Source organism: Salmo salar, chromosome ssa07 (genome assembly GCF_905237065.1).
Source record: "Salmo salar chromosome ssa07, Ssal_v3.1, whole genome shotgun sequence".
NCBI lineage: Eukaryota > Metazoa > Chordata > Actinopteri > Salmoniformes > Salmonidae > Salmo > Salmo salar.
In genome coordinates this window covers 3,146,498-3,161,497 of record NC_059448.1, presented here as the reverse complement: position 1 = coordinate 3,161,497, position 15,000 = coordinate 3,146,498, and the positions used below count along the sequence as shown (strand labels likewise).

The window sequence follows — 15,000 nt, the reverse complement described above, 5'->3', positions numbered from 1 at the left end:
TACTTTATTGTTGGTTAAGGGCTTGTAAGTAAGCATTTCACTGTGAGGTCTACTACACCTGTTGTATTCAGCATTTCACTGTAAGGTCTACTACACCTGTTGTATTCAGCATTTCACTGTGAGGTCTACTACACCTGTTGTATTCAGCATTTCACTGTGAGGTCTACTACACCTGTTGTATTCAGCATTTCACTGTAAGGTCTACACCTGTTGTATTCAGCATTTCACTGTAAGGTCTACACCTGTTGTATTCAGCATTTCACTGTAAGGTCTACACCTGTTGTATTCAGCATTTCACTGTAAGGTCTACACCTGTTGTATTCAGCATTTCACTGTAAGGTCTACTACACCTGTTGTACTCAGCATTTCACTGTGAGGTCTACTACACCTGTTGTATTCAGCATTTCACTGTGAGGTCTACTACACCTGTTGTATTCAGCATTTCACCGTAAGGTCTACTACACCTGTTGTATTCAGCATTTCACTGTGAGGTCTACTACACCTGTTGTATTCAGCATTTCACTGTGAGGTCTACCTACACCTGTTGTATTCAGCATTTCACTGTGAGGTCTACTACACCTGTTGTATTCAGCATTTCACTGTGAGGTCTACTACACCTGTTGTATTCAGCATTTCACTGTGAGGTCTACTACACCTGTTGTATTCAGCATTTCACTGTAAGGTCTACTACACCTGTTGTATTCAGCATTTCACTGTGAGGTCTACTACACCTGTTGTATTCAGCATTTCACTGTGAGGTCTACTACACCTGTTGTATTCAGCATTTCACTGTGAGGTCTACTACACCTGTTGTATTCAGCATTTCACTGTGAGGTCTACTACACCTGTTGTATTCAGCATTTCACTGTGAGGTCTACTACACCTGTTGTATTCAGCATTTCACTGTGAGGTCTACTAAACCTGTTGTATTCAGCATTTCACTGTGAGGTCTACTACACCTGTTGTATTCAGCATTTCACTGTAAGGTCTACTACACCTGTTGTATTCAGCATTTCACTGTGAGGTCTACTACACCTGTTGTATTCAGCATTTCACTGTGAGGTCTACTACACCTGTTGTATTCAGCATTTCACTGTAAGGTCTACTACACCTGTTGTATTCAGCATTTCACTGTGAGGTCTACTACACCTGTTGTATTCAGCATTTCACTGTAAGGTCTACTACACCTGTTGTATTCAGCATTTCACTGTAAGGTCTACTACACCTGTTGTATTCAGCATTTCACTGTGAGGTCTACTACACCTGTTGTATTCAGCATTTCACTGAGAGGTCTACTACACCTGTTGTATTCAGCATTTCACTGTGAGGTCTACTACACCTGTTGTATTCAGCATTTCACTGAAAGGTCTACTACACCTGTTGTATTCAGCATTTCACTGTGAGGTCTACTACACCTGTTGTATTCAGCATTTCACTGTGAGGTCTACTACACCTGTTGTATTCAGCATTTCACTGTAAGGTCTACTACACCTGTTGTATTCAGCATTTCACTGTGAGGTCTACTACACCTGTTGTATTCAGCATTTCACTGTGAGGTCTACTACACCTGTTGTATTCAGCATTTCACTGTAAGGTCTACTACACCTGTTGTATTCAGCATTTCACTGTGAGGTCTACTACAGCTGTTGTATTCAGCATTTCACTGTGAGGTCTACCTACACCTGTTGTATTCAGCATTTCACTGTGAGGTCTACTACACCTGTTGTATTCAGCATTTCACTGTGAGGTCTACTACACCTGTTGTATTCAGCATTTCACTGTAAGGTCTACTACACCTGTTGTATTCAGCATTTCACTGTAAGGTCTACTACACCTGTTGTATTCAGCATTTCACTGTGAGGTCTACTACACCTGTTGTATTCAGCATTTCACTGTAAGGTCTACACCTGTTGTATTCAGCATTTCACTGTAAGGTCTACACCTGTTGTATTCAGCATTTCACTGTAAGGTCTACACCTGTTGTATTCAGCATTTCACTGTAAGGTCTACTACACCTGTTGTACTCAGCATTTCACTGTAAGGTTTACTACACCTGTTGTATTCAGCATTTCACTGTGAGGTCTACTACACCTGTTGTATTCAGCATTTCACCGTAAGGTCTACTACACCTGTTGTATTCAGCATTTCACTGTGAGGTCTACTACACCTGTTGTATTCAGCATTTCACTGTGAGGTCTACCTACACCTGTTGTATTCAGCATTTCACTGTGAGGTCTACTACACCTGTTGTATTCAGCATTTCACTGTGAGGTCTACTACACCTGTTGTATTCAGCATTTCACTGTGAGGTCTACTACACCTGTTGTATTCAGCATTTCACTGTAAGGTCTACTACACCTGTTGTATTCAGCATTTCACTGTGAGGTCTACTACACCTGTTGTATTCAGCATTTCACTGTGAGGTCTACTACACCTGTTGTATTCAGCATTTCACTGTGAGGTCTACTACACCTGTTGTATTCAGCATTTCACTGTAAGGTCTACTACACCTGTTGTATTCAGCATTTCACTGTAAGGTCTACTACACCTGTTGTATTCAGCATTTCACTGTGAGGTCTACCTACACCTGTTGTATTCAGCATTTCACTGTGAGGTCTACTACACCTGTTGTATTCAGCATTTCACTGTGAGGTCTACTACACCTGTTGTATTCAGCATTTCACTGTAAGGTCTACTACACCTGTTGTATTCAGCATTTCACTGTAAGGTCTACTACACCTGTTGTATTCAGCATTTCACTGTAAGGTCTACTACACCTGTTGTATTCAGCATTTCACTGTAAGGTCTACTACACCTGTTGTATTCAGCATTTCACTGTAAGGTCTACTACACCTGTTGTATTCAGCATTTCACTGTAAGGTCTACTACACCTGTTGTATTCAGCATTTCACTGTGAGGTCTACTACAACTGTTGTATTCAGCATTTCACTGTGAGGTCTACTACACCTGTTGTATTCAGCATTTCACTGTGAGGTCTACTACACCTGTTGTATTCAGCATTTCACTGTAAGGTCTACTACACCTGTTGTATTCAGCATTTCACTGTGAGGTCTACTACACCTGTTGTATTCAGCATTTCACTGTGAGGTCTACTACACCTGTTGTATTCAGCATTTCACTGTGAGGTCTACTACACCTGTTGTATTCAGCATTTCACTGTAAGGTGTACTACACCTGTTGTATTCAGCATTTCACTGTAAGGTCTACTACACCTGTTGTATTCAGCATTTCACTGTGAGGTCTACTACACCTGTTGTATTCAGCATTTCACTGTGAGGTCTACTACACCTGTTGTATTCAGCATTTCACTGTGAGGTCTACTACACCTGTTGTATTCATCATTTCACTGTGAGGTCTACTACACCTGTTGTATTCAGCATTTCACTGTGAGGTCTACTACACCTGTTGTATTCAGCATTTCACTTTGAGGTCTACTACACCTGTTGTATTCAGCATTTCACTGTGAGGTCTACTACACCTGTTGTATTCAGCATTTCACTGTGAGGTCTACTACACCTGTTGTATTCAGCATTTCACTGTGAGGTCTACTACACCTGTTGTATTCAGCATTTCACTGTGAGGTCTACTACACCTGTTGTATTCAGCATTTCACTGTGAGGTCTACTACACCTGTTGTATTCAGCATTTCACTGTGAGGTCTACTACACCTGTTGTGTTCAGCATTTCACTGTGAGGTCTACCTACACCTGTTGTATTCAGCATTTCACTGTGAGGTCTACTACACCTGTTGTATTCAGCATTTCACTGTGAGGTCTACTACACCTGTTGTATTCAGCATTTCACTGTGAGGTCTACTACACCTGTTGTATTCAGCATTTCACTGTAAGGTCTACTACACCTGTTGTATTCAGCATTTCACTGTGAGGTCTACTACACCTGTTGTATTCAGCATTTCACTGTGAGGTCTACTACACCTGTTGTATTCAGCATTTCACTGTGAGGTCTACTACACCTGTTGTATTCAGCATTTCACTGTGAGGTCTACTACACCTGTTGTATTCAGCATTTCACTGTGAGGTCTACTACACCTGTTGTATTCAGCATTTCACTGTGAGGTCTACTACACCTGTTGTATTCAGCATTTCACTGTGAGGTCTACTACACCTGTTGTATTCAGCATTTCACTGTGAGGTCTACTACACCTGTTGTATTCAGCATTTCACTGTGAGGTCTACTACACCTGTTGTATTCAGCATTTCACTGTGAGGTCTACTACACCTGTTGTATTCAGCATTTCACTGTAAGGTCTACTACACCTGTTGTATTCAGCATTTCACTGTGAGGTCTACTACACCTGTTGTATTCAGCATTTCACTGTAAGGTCTACTACACCTGTTGTATTCAGCATTTCACTGTGAGGTCTACTACACCTGTTGTATTCAGCATTTCACTGTGAGGTCTACTACACCTGTTGTATTCAGCATTTCACTGTGAGGTCTACTACACCTGTTGTATTCAGCATTTCACTGTGAGGTCTACTACACCTGTTGTATTCAGCATTTCACTGTAAGGTCTACTACACCTGTTGTATTCAGCATTTCACTGTAAGGTCTACTACACCTGTTGTATTCAGCATTTCACTGTGAGGTCTACTACACCTGTTGTATTCAGCATTTCACTGTGAGGTCTACTACACCTGTTGTATTCAGCATTTCACTGTAAGGTCTACTACACCTGTTGTATTCAGCATTTCACTGTAAGGTCTACTACACCTGTTGTATTCAGCATTTCACTGTGAGGTCTACTACACCTGTTGTATTCAGCATTTCACTGTGAGGTCTACTACACCTGTTGTATTCAGCATTTCACTGTGAGGTCTACTACACCTGTTGTATTCAGCATTTCACTGTGAGGTCTACTACACCTGTTGTATTCAGCATTTCACTGTAAGGTCTACTACACCTGTTGTATTCAGCATTTCACTGTAAGGTCTACTACACCTGTTGTATTCAGCATTTCACTGTGAGGTCTACTACAACTGTTGTATTCAGCATTTCACTGTGAGGTCTACTACACCTGTTGTATTCAGCATTTCACTGTGAGGTCTACTACACCTGTTGTATTCAGCATTTCACTGTAAGGTCTACTACACCTGTTGTATTCAGCATTTCACTGTGAGGTCTACTACACCTGTTGTATTCAGCATTTCACTGTGAGGTCTACTACACCTGTTGTATTCAGCATTTCACTGTGAGGTCTACTACACCTGTTGTATTCATCATTTCACTGTAAGGTGTACTACACCTGTTGTATTCAGCATTTCACTGTAAGGTCTACTACACCTGTTGTATTCAGCATTTCACTGTGAGGTCTACTACACCTGTTGTATTCAGCATTTCACTGTGAGGTCTACTACACCTGTTGTATTCAGCATTTCACTGTGAGGTCTACTACACCTGTTGTATTGATCATTTCACTGTGAGGTCTACTACACCTGTTGTATTCAGCATTTCACTGTGAGGTCTACACCTGTTGTATTCAGCATTTCACTTTGAGGTCTACTACACCTGTTGTATTCAGCATTTCACTGTGAGGTCTACTACACCTGTTGTATTCAGCATTTCACTGTGAGGTCTACTACACCTGTTGTATTCAGCATTTCACTGTGAGGTCTACTACACCTGTTGTATTCAGCATTTCACTGTAAGGTCTACTACACCTGTTGTATTCAGCATTTCACTGTGAGGTCTACTACACCTGTTGTATTCAGCATTTCACTGTGAGGTCTACTACACCTGTTGTATTCAGCATTTCACTGTGAGGTCTACTACACCTGTTGTATTCAGCATTTCACTGTGAGGTCTACTACACCTGTTGTGTTCAGCATTTCACTGTGAGGTCTACTACACCTGTTGTATTCAGCATTTCACTGTGAGGTCTACTACACCTGTTGTATTCAGCATTTCACTGTGAGGTCTACTACACCTGTTGTATTCAGCATTTCACTGTGAGGTCTACTACACCTGTTGTATTCAGCATTTCACTGTAAGGTCTACTACACCTGTTGTATTCAGCATTTCACTGTGAGGTCTACTACACCTGTTGTATTCAGCATTTCACTGTGAGGTCTACTACACCTGTTGTGTTCAGCATTTCACTGTGAGGTCTACTACACCTGTTGTATTCAGCATTTCACTGTGAGGTCTACTACACCTGTTGTATTCAGCATTTCACTGTGAGGTCTACTACACCTGTTGTATTCAGCATTTCACTGTAAGGTCTACTACACCTGTTGTATTCAGCATTTCACTGTGAGGTCTACTACACCTGTTGTATTCAGCATTTCACTGTAAGGTCTACTACACCTGTTGTATTCAGCATTTCACTGTAAGGTCTACTACACCTGTTGTATTCAGCATTTCACTGTAAGGTCTACTACACCTGTTGTATTCAGCATTTCACTGTAAGGTCTACTACACCTGTTGTATTCAGCATTTCACTGTAAGGTCTACTACACCTGTTGTATTCAGCATTTCACTGCGAGGTCTACTACACCTGTTGTATTCGGTGAAAAATCTAATTGGATTCGCAGTTCTTGATTTTAACTAACAATAATTAATTAACAATTATTTTTTGTGCATTAATTACTTGTGTACTTGTTTGACATTTCCATTATTAGGAGCTAGTAATATAAGCAATTCACTTTAGTACCATATGTCACTGTCACGACTTCCTGCCGAAGTCGGCCCCTCTACCTTGTTCGGGCGGCGTCCGGCGTTCGAAGTCACCGGCCTTCTAGCCATCGCCGCTCCATTTTTCATGTATCCATTTGTTTTGTCTTGTTCCCCTGCACACCTGGTTTTCATTCCCCAATTACACTACATGTATTTATTCGTCTGTTCCCCCTCATGTCTTTGTGTGAGATTGTTTGCGTGTTACGTGCTTTTTTGTACGCACTACGCTTGCGTGTGTTTTTCCCGTGGTTCCCCAATTTGCAAGTCGCTCTGGATAAGAGCGTCTGCTAAATGACGTAAATGTAAATGTTATTTCACGAAGACTGTTTTGCGCGTTTTACACTTTGCCTTGTTGGCTGGAGGTTTTTTGGACGCAGCTGCGTCCATCTGTATATCTCTCTCCATGACTAAATAAAGTGTGCACCTGTTCACAATTCTCTGCTCTCCTGCACCTGACTTCACCACGAGTACGCACACACCTGACAGTCACACCCTGATCTGATTCACCTGTCCTTTTGCTTGTCTCCACCCTCCTCCAGGTGTCGCCCATCTTCCCTGTTTATCCCCTGGGTATTTATACCTGTGTTCTCTGTTTTGTCCGTTGCCTGTTCGTCTGGTTTGTTCCAAGTCAACCAGCGTTTTTTGTTCTCAGCTCCTGCTTTTTCCCCAGTCTCTCTTTTCCTCGTCCTCCTGGTTTTGAGCCTTGCCTGTCCTGACTCTGAGCCCGCCTGCCGTCCTGTACCTTGGACTCACTACTCTGGATTATCGACCCCTGCCTGCCTTCACCTGTTTGCCTACCCCTGTTGCAATAAACATTGTTGCTTCAACACAGTCTGCACTTGGGTCTTACCTGATACCATAAGCACTTTAGTACCTCCTAAACGATGTATGTGACCAATAAACTTTGATGTGAAACAATGCTTACTGAATTATCCCGTGGAAAAAGTACTCAATTGTCATACTTGAGTAAAAGTATCTGCACCATAATAGAAAAGTGAAAGTAACCCAGTAAAATACTACTTGAGTAAAAGTATTTTGGATATAAGTATACTTATGCATCAAAAAATAAAAGTAATTGCTCAAATATACTTAAGTATCAAAAGTATAAATCAGCCTTTCTATTAAGCAAACCAGAAAGAACATTTTTCTTTTTTTAAATTTACTGACAGATCAGAGGCAGTAGGGAGGACCAGGGATGTTCTCTGTTTAGTGAGTCCTCCAGATCAGAGGCAGTAGGGATGACCAGGGATGTTCTCTGTTTAGCGAGTCCTCCAGATCAGAGGCAGTAGGGACGACCAGGGATGTTCTCTGTTTAGTGAGTCCTCCAGATCAGGGGCAGTAGGGATGACCAGGGATGTTCTCTGTTTAGTGAGTCCTCCAGATCAGAGGCAGTAGGGACGACCAGGGATGTTCTCTGTTTAGTGAGTCCTCCAGATCAGAGGCAGTAGGGATGACCAGGGATGTTCTCTGTTTAGTGAGTCCTCCAGATCAGAGGCAGTAGGGATGACCAGGGATGTTCTCTGTTTAGCGAGTCCTCCAGATCAGAGGCAGTAGGGACGACCAGGGATGTTCTCTGTTTAGTGAGTCCTCCAGATCAGGGGCAGTAGGGATGACCAGGGATGTTCTCTGTTTACTGAGTCCTCCAGATCAGAGGCAGTAGGGACGACCAGGGATGTTCTCTGTTTAGTGAGTCCTCCAGATCAGAGGCAGTAGGGATGACCAGGGATGTTCTCTGTTTAGTGAGTCCTCCAGATCAGAGGCAGTAGGGATGACCAGGGATGTTCTCTTGATAAGTGTGTGAATTTGACCAGTTTCCTGTCCTGCTAAGCATTCAAAATGTAATGAGTACCTTTTGGGTGTCAGGGGAAAATGTACGAAGTAAAAAGTACATTTTCTTTAGGAGTGGAGTAAAAGTTATCATAAATATTAAAGTTCAGATACCCCCCCCAAAAAACGACTTAAGTAGTACTTTAAAGTATTTTTACTTCAGTACTTTACACCACTGCTCTGAGGTAAATATGCACAAGGCACATCTCGATCTCCCTCTTATTAATGTAGGCTACTGGAAGAATCTAGAAAAAACCCAGTTCGTCGAATCACATTGTTTCAGCACCATCCAAACTCGCAGACAGTAATCTCCTCTCGTGAACATGCGCACTGCCACCACACGTCACAGACGTGCCTACGTTACAGCTGTCTCTGCACAATACCGGTCAGTACTATCTGGGATCCTTGGGGCGTCCGTACCGGACTAGTGCTTGATTTGGATCGCACCGGATCCGGAGCTCCATGCCGGCACCTCTATTTTTTTTGGGGGGGGTAATTGCGTACCCTCTAGAAAATAAAGTAGCCTATCGCCGGCCCAGATTCACACACTGAAGCGGAATAAAGGCGGAATCTACATTGAATAGCAATGGAGACATGAGCATTCATTTCCTGATTCTAGTCTGTGAATATGTGCATGACAGTAGACTGTTCCGTGATTGTGCAGATTGAAAATGCGCAAAACCTGAATGCACATGACGCGCTCTTCCAAATTGTCAAATTAGGGTTTTGTAGGGTCATGAAAAAGTCAATAACACTTTTTTTTTTTTAAATCGACATATCAACCATAATTGGGAATGACGCTACGTGTAGCTGTGTGCTGCGTGTGTGTGTGTGTACCAGTGAGAGTGGGCCATTGCCCACCGAGAGAGACGGCGACATTTCATCAGCAGCAGGTATAACATACCGCCAGGCAGACTAACTAGATTACCAATTCAAAACATAATTTGTAGCGGTTATCTCGCTAGTTTTAACTATAGCTAAAGTGTAACAGTGCTGCTTCCTTCCTTCCACCGACACTGTAGAGCCTAAATAACTCTGCACCGTTGAGAAACGGGGCTTCCCCTCTATTAAACAGCAGCCATTTAATAATACGTCCGTGTGGCTCAGTTGGTAGAGCATGGTGTTTGCAACGCCAGGGTTGTGGGTTTGATTCCCACGGGGGGGATCAGTACGGAAGAAAAATAAATGAATGAAATGTATGCATTCACTACTGTAAGTCGCTCTGGATAAGAGCGTCTGCTAAATGACTAAAATGTAAACGACAACATTAAACATATTCAAAGAGTAGCCTAATTGACAAATGACTTGCTGTGCATAGATCTCCCCTGAAACATGAATATTGAGCCTTAATATATAAACATGTCTTAGTTAGATACCTTGATTTAAAGTAGCCTACCTTATTCTTTAGACAAAAGTATTTTGGTTGTAATGTTACAATATTGTAAATCAAAGGTGGCTAACCGTCCTCCAGGACAGCTACTTTGGTGTGCAGGCTTTTGTTCCTGCCCTGCTCTAACCACATCGTAGCCTAAACATCAGCCACTCAACAGGACTTTGATAAGCAAGACTTGGGTGTTTCAGGGATGGATCAAAAAGCCAAGCCTGCACTCTCCAGATGAAGGTGTTGGGACGACCTGTTGACACAATGTGACTAACAGTGCAGTTCTACTTTGTGTGTGGGGGGGGTTAAGTGCCTTGATTAAGGGCACAACGGCAGGAGATGGTAGGTCGACATGGAATCAGACACTGCAGCAATCCAGTGTCAACAATACCGCTGGACTGGACAATACTTTTTCATGTAGGCTATAATAATAGTCATGACAATGTGGTTAAAAGCCATGGAGAAAGAAGTCATGGAAAAGGTGTATGAAGCTTTTTTTTTAACAGTGAAAAATCACAGGTCTCAATAGCATAATGTCATTTGTGAATTTCGGGGGAACATAGTCTAACCCTAACCTTAACCTTAACCCTAACCCTAACCTTAACCTTAACCCTAACCTTAACCATAACCCTAACCTTAACCATTACCCTAACCTTAACCATTACCCTAACCTTAACCATAACCCTAACCTTAACCCTAACCTTAACCATAACCCTAACCTTAACCATTACCCTAACCTTAACCATAACCCTAACCCTAACCATTACCCTAACCTTAACCATTACCCTAACCTTAACCATTACCCTAACCTTAACCATAACCCTAACCTTAACCCTAACCTTAACCATAACCCTAACCTTAACCATAACCCTAACCTTAACCCTAACCCTAACCTTAACCCTAACCTTAACCATTACCCTAACCTTAACCATAACCCTAACCCTAACCTTAACCATAACCCTAACCATAGCCCTAACCTTAACCATTACCCTAACCTTAACCATTACCCTAACCTTAACCCTAACCTTAACCATAACCCTAACCTTAACCCTAACCTTAACCATTACCCTAACCTTAACCATTACCCTAACCTTAACCATAACCCTAACCTTAACCCTAACCTTAACCATAACCCTAACCTTAACCCTAACCTTAACCATAACCCTAACCTTAACCCTAACCATAACCCTAACCCTAACCTTAACCATAACCCTAACCATAACCCTAACCTTAACCATAACCCTAACCTTAACCATAACCCTAACCTGAACTATTTGAATTGTCAACTTCAATGGGGTAGGGACGTCCCAAGGATACCAGATAGCATGGCCCAATGATTTGGCTCGTTGTATTTGGATAGAGCGATTCATTCTGTTGTAACGAGAGGACACCAGTGTAGACTAGGCTACGCAACGACAAAAACACTCGATAGAAAGAAAGAAAAGCGGATTATATTCCTTGTTTTGAAACCCAGAGGGTGGATAATCGTGGATTACTTAGTGAACGCAAGTGGACATCTGGTCGAACTAGACAGAGATGTCTGTCGCGGGGTTGAAAAAGCAGTTTCACAAAGCCACCCAGGTAGGTTTCCGTTTAATGGTTCCGCGTGTCTTGTCGGTAACTCGATCGGGTACAATATTTCTTTCGATGGTGATAGCTGAATCAAAACCAGCTACAGTGAATACAATGGCAGGTATTTTTTTAAATCATTTGCTAGGCTTGTCAAAAGAGACAAGAGAGAATTGTGATTGAGATGTTAAAGACACTAATATCCCTTAAGGTTATATTGTCTATCTATCTGTGCCTGGCTCTCATACCCGGAGGCCTAACATACCACCACTAACCTACATGACTAGCCTCGTTCCAATCCAAAGGATGTAAAGCTAAAAAAAAAAACGTTCTGATCACATAGAAATGTATATTTGTAGAACATAGACACTGAGTGGACAAAACATTAAGAACACCTGCGCTTTCCATGTCATTAGACAGACTGACCAGGTGAATCCAGAATGAAAGCTATGATCCCTTATTGATGTCCACTTGTTAAATCCACTTCAGTCAGTGTAGATGAAGGTGGAGGAGACGGGTTAAAGAAGGATTTTTTTAAAGCCATGAAACAATTTAGACATGGATTGTGTATGTGTGCCCAGTGGCGACCCGTCATTTAGGGCAGGTGGGTGGGGTGGGGGGATGCCTGTTTTGTATGTTTTTCTGGCATTAATACATGTCGCATATCAGTTTGCAAACAATGTAAAAAAATATATATAATAATTCATTGAGTTAATAAAGCTGCATATAATCAATTTTTTTTTTTTTTTGGCTTTCTTGAATAAGGCAACTCCAAAATGCAGGTGTTTCAGTCGAGCTCAGTGCTTTCTGTGGTGGTGGGGCAGCCAGCGGAAAATACAGAAAGTAGGGGTTGGTAATGTTCTCCAGTTGCGCTGTGATTGGCTCAGTGTTCTGTCACTCATGGGGGACACAATGTCACCGCCAAATCTAAGGGTAGAGCTCTAAAATTCAAGCTCCTCGGGTTCTGCCATAGAGTTACATTAGTAGTGCCCATCCAAGAAGACTCAAGGTCATTGGCCACAGATAAAATGATGTCAAATCACATTATATCTACAGTAGCTTTGATTGGACGGATCATGTCAACATCATACTTTCAAAATGTTAGCTAGCAGTCATCATCATGAATCAAGTCGAAAATCTTCTGTCAAATCTTTTTAAGTCCTTGTCATATAAAAAATAAATAATGAAGAGAAATTATAGATAAAACGTATCGGTGCTCATCGGCCAATGGACAAAAATATTACACAACAAATTGGAAATCACAAATTCAACAGTGGAAGGAATCAGTGACTAACTGCAAGCGTTGCAAAGCAATCACAAGCCTGCTATTCAATGGAATGGCTGTGTGGTCCCAAATCTGGGATTAAGGGTCTCTTTTCCAAGTTTAAAATGATAAACATTAAGCATTGGCCATGCTCTCAATCCAGCATGATTTCTGTCACGGTCAAAACAACTGTTAACTCCGAACCTGGGAAATCTGACTTCAGTGAGTTCAGGACAACTGGGAACTCGGTTGGGGGGGGACGAGCTCCGACTTGGAAAATAAGTTTTGAATGGTCGTCCAACTCGTAAATGCAAGTCAGGAACTCGGTCCTCTTTCTAGAGCTACGTCTTGAAGATCACTGACGTCATCATGATTGACCTGGGGTTTTTTTCTCTCCAGAGTTCCCAGTTCTCTTGAAAGCACCATAAATCCAGAGAACGATAGACTATGATGACAAAGTTTGATGACAAAGTTCGCCAACGAAAGCCCGCCGCATCACCTTCCTGTTCAAGAGAGCACAGCACAACAAGGTCCTAAAATGTATTTTATGCTGCTGCATAAATGATGTAATATGCCAGAGAGATATGTATACTGTAGCTAAGAAAGTAATGCTAAGTGTATGTTGTGTAGTTAGATGTTAGTAGCCCATGTGCCTCGCCCTAATAATTTGGTCTATTTTCACCTCTTCATTTCACCTACTGTTCTGACTTGGTGGTGGTGCACATGTAGCCTATAGCCTGTTTTAGAAGAAATGTCATCATCGAACACTGTAAGAGCTTTCATTGTCTGCTTATATGCCCCCTTTATTTATCCTACGGTTCTGATTTGGTGTACAGGGAGAACACTGTAAGAACGGAACCGTGTTCTGAATTCCGTCGCTGTACATTTCAAAAGTGCTGAACAAATAGTTATATTGACTACGTCCGTCTTAGCTCGCTCGTTAAGGTCTTAATCGAAATTACGGATTGCCTCTTATCCGCTCGTCGTCCCCTTATGCCATAGTTTGTACATCTCAGATGTCAGTAGAAACCACATTTGTTTAAGCAAATCAGCCATATCAGCCATATCAGCTGTTTTAAAGGCAGTAAATGAGGCTGAATGAAGTGTTTCGCTGCCAGACGAGGCTCCGCTGATAACCAGGTGTAGCAGTGGCCTTCCCTGTAGCTCAGTTGGTAGAGCATGGTGTTTGCAACACCAGGGTTGTGGGTTTGATTCCCACGGGGGGCCAGCACAGAAAAATAATGTATGAAATGTATGCATTCACTACTGTAAGTTGCTCTGGATAAGGGCTTCTGCTAAATGACTAAAATGTAATGTAAATGTAAGGTGTTGATAACCCTAACCTCTCATTGGCTGAACTATCGATATAACCCTAACCCCTCATTGGCTGAACGATAGATCCTAACCCCTCATTGGCTGACCTATAGATCTAACCCCTCATTGGCTGAGCTATAGATATAACCCTAACCCCTCATTGGCTGAACTATAGATATAACCCTAACCCCTCATTGGCTGAACTATAGATCTAACACATAACCCTAACCCCTCATTGGCTGAACTATAGATCACTAACCCTAACCCTCATTGGCTGAACTATAGATCTCACATAACCTAACCCCTCATTGGCTGAACTATAGATCTAACACATAACCCTAACCCCTCATTGGCTGAACTATAGATCTCCTAACCCTAACCCCTCATTGGCTGAACTATAGATCCATAACCCTAACCCTCATTGGCTGAACTATAGACCTAACACATAACCCTAACCCCTCATTGGCTGAACTATAGATCTAACCCTAACCCCTCATTGGCTGAACTATAGATATAACCCTAACCCCTCATTGGCTGAACTATAGACCTAACACATAACCCTAACCCCTCATTGGCTGAACTATAGATCTAATGCATAACCCTAACCCCTCATTGGCTGAACTATAGATCTAACGCATAACCCTAACCCCTCATTGGCTGAACTATAGATCTAATGCATAACCCTAACCCCTCATTGGCTGAACTATAGATCTAACGCATAACCCTAACCCCTCATTGGCTGAACTACAGGCCTAGAACCTAACCCTCATTGGCTGAACTATAGACCTAACACATAACCCTAACCCCTCATTGGCTGAACTACAGGCCTAGAACCTAACCCTCATTGGCTGAACTATAGAATATTTAATACCGTCAGGACTGATGGGCTACATTATAAGGGGTTTATTTTCTGGGATACACCAGGCCGA

At 42.1% G+C, this 15,000-nt stretch overlaps 1 pseudogene; it reads left to right on the top strand.

Annotated features, from left to right (window-relative positions):
• The first annotated feature begins 11,269 nt into the window (after window positions 1-11,269).
• Window positions 11,270-15,000, top strand: part of LOC123743724 (endophilin-A1-like) — a 31,481-nt pseudogene continuing 27,750 nt past the window's right edge.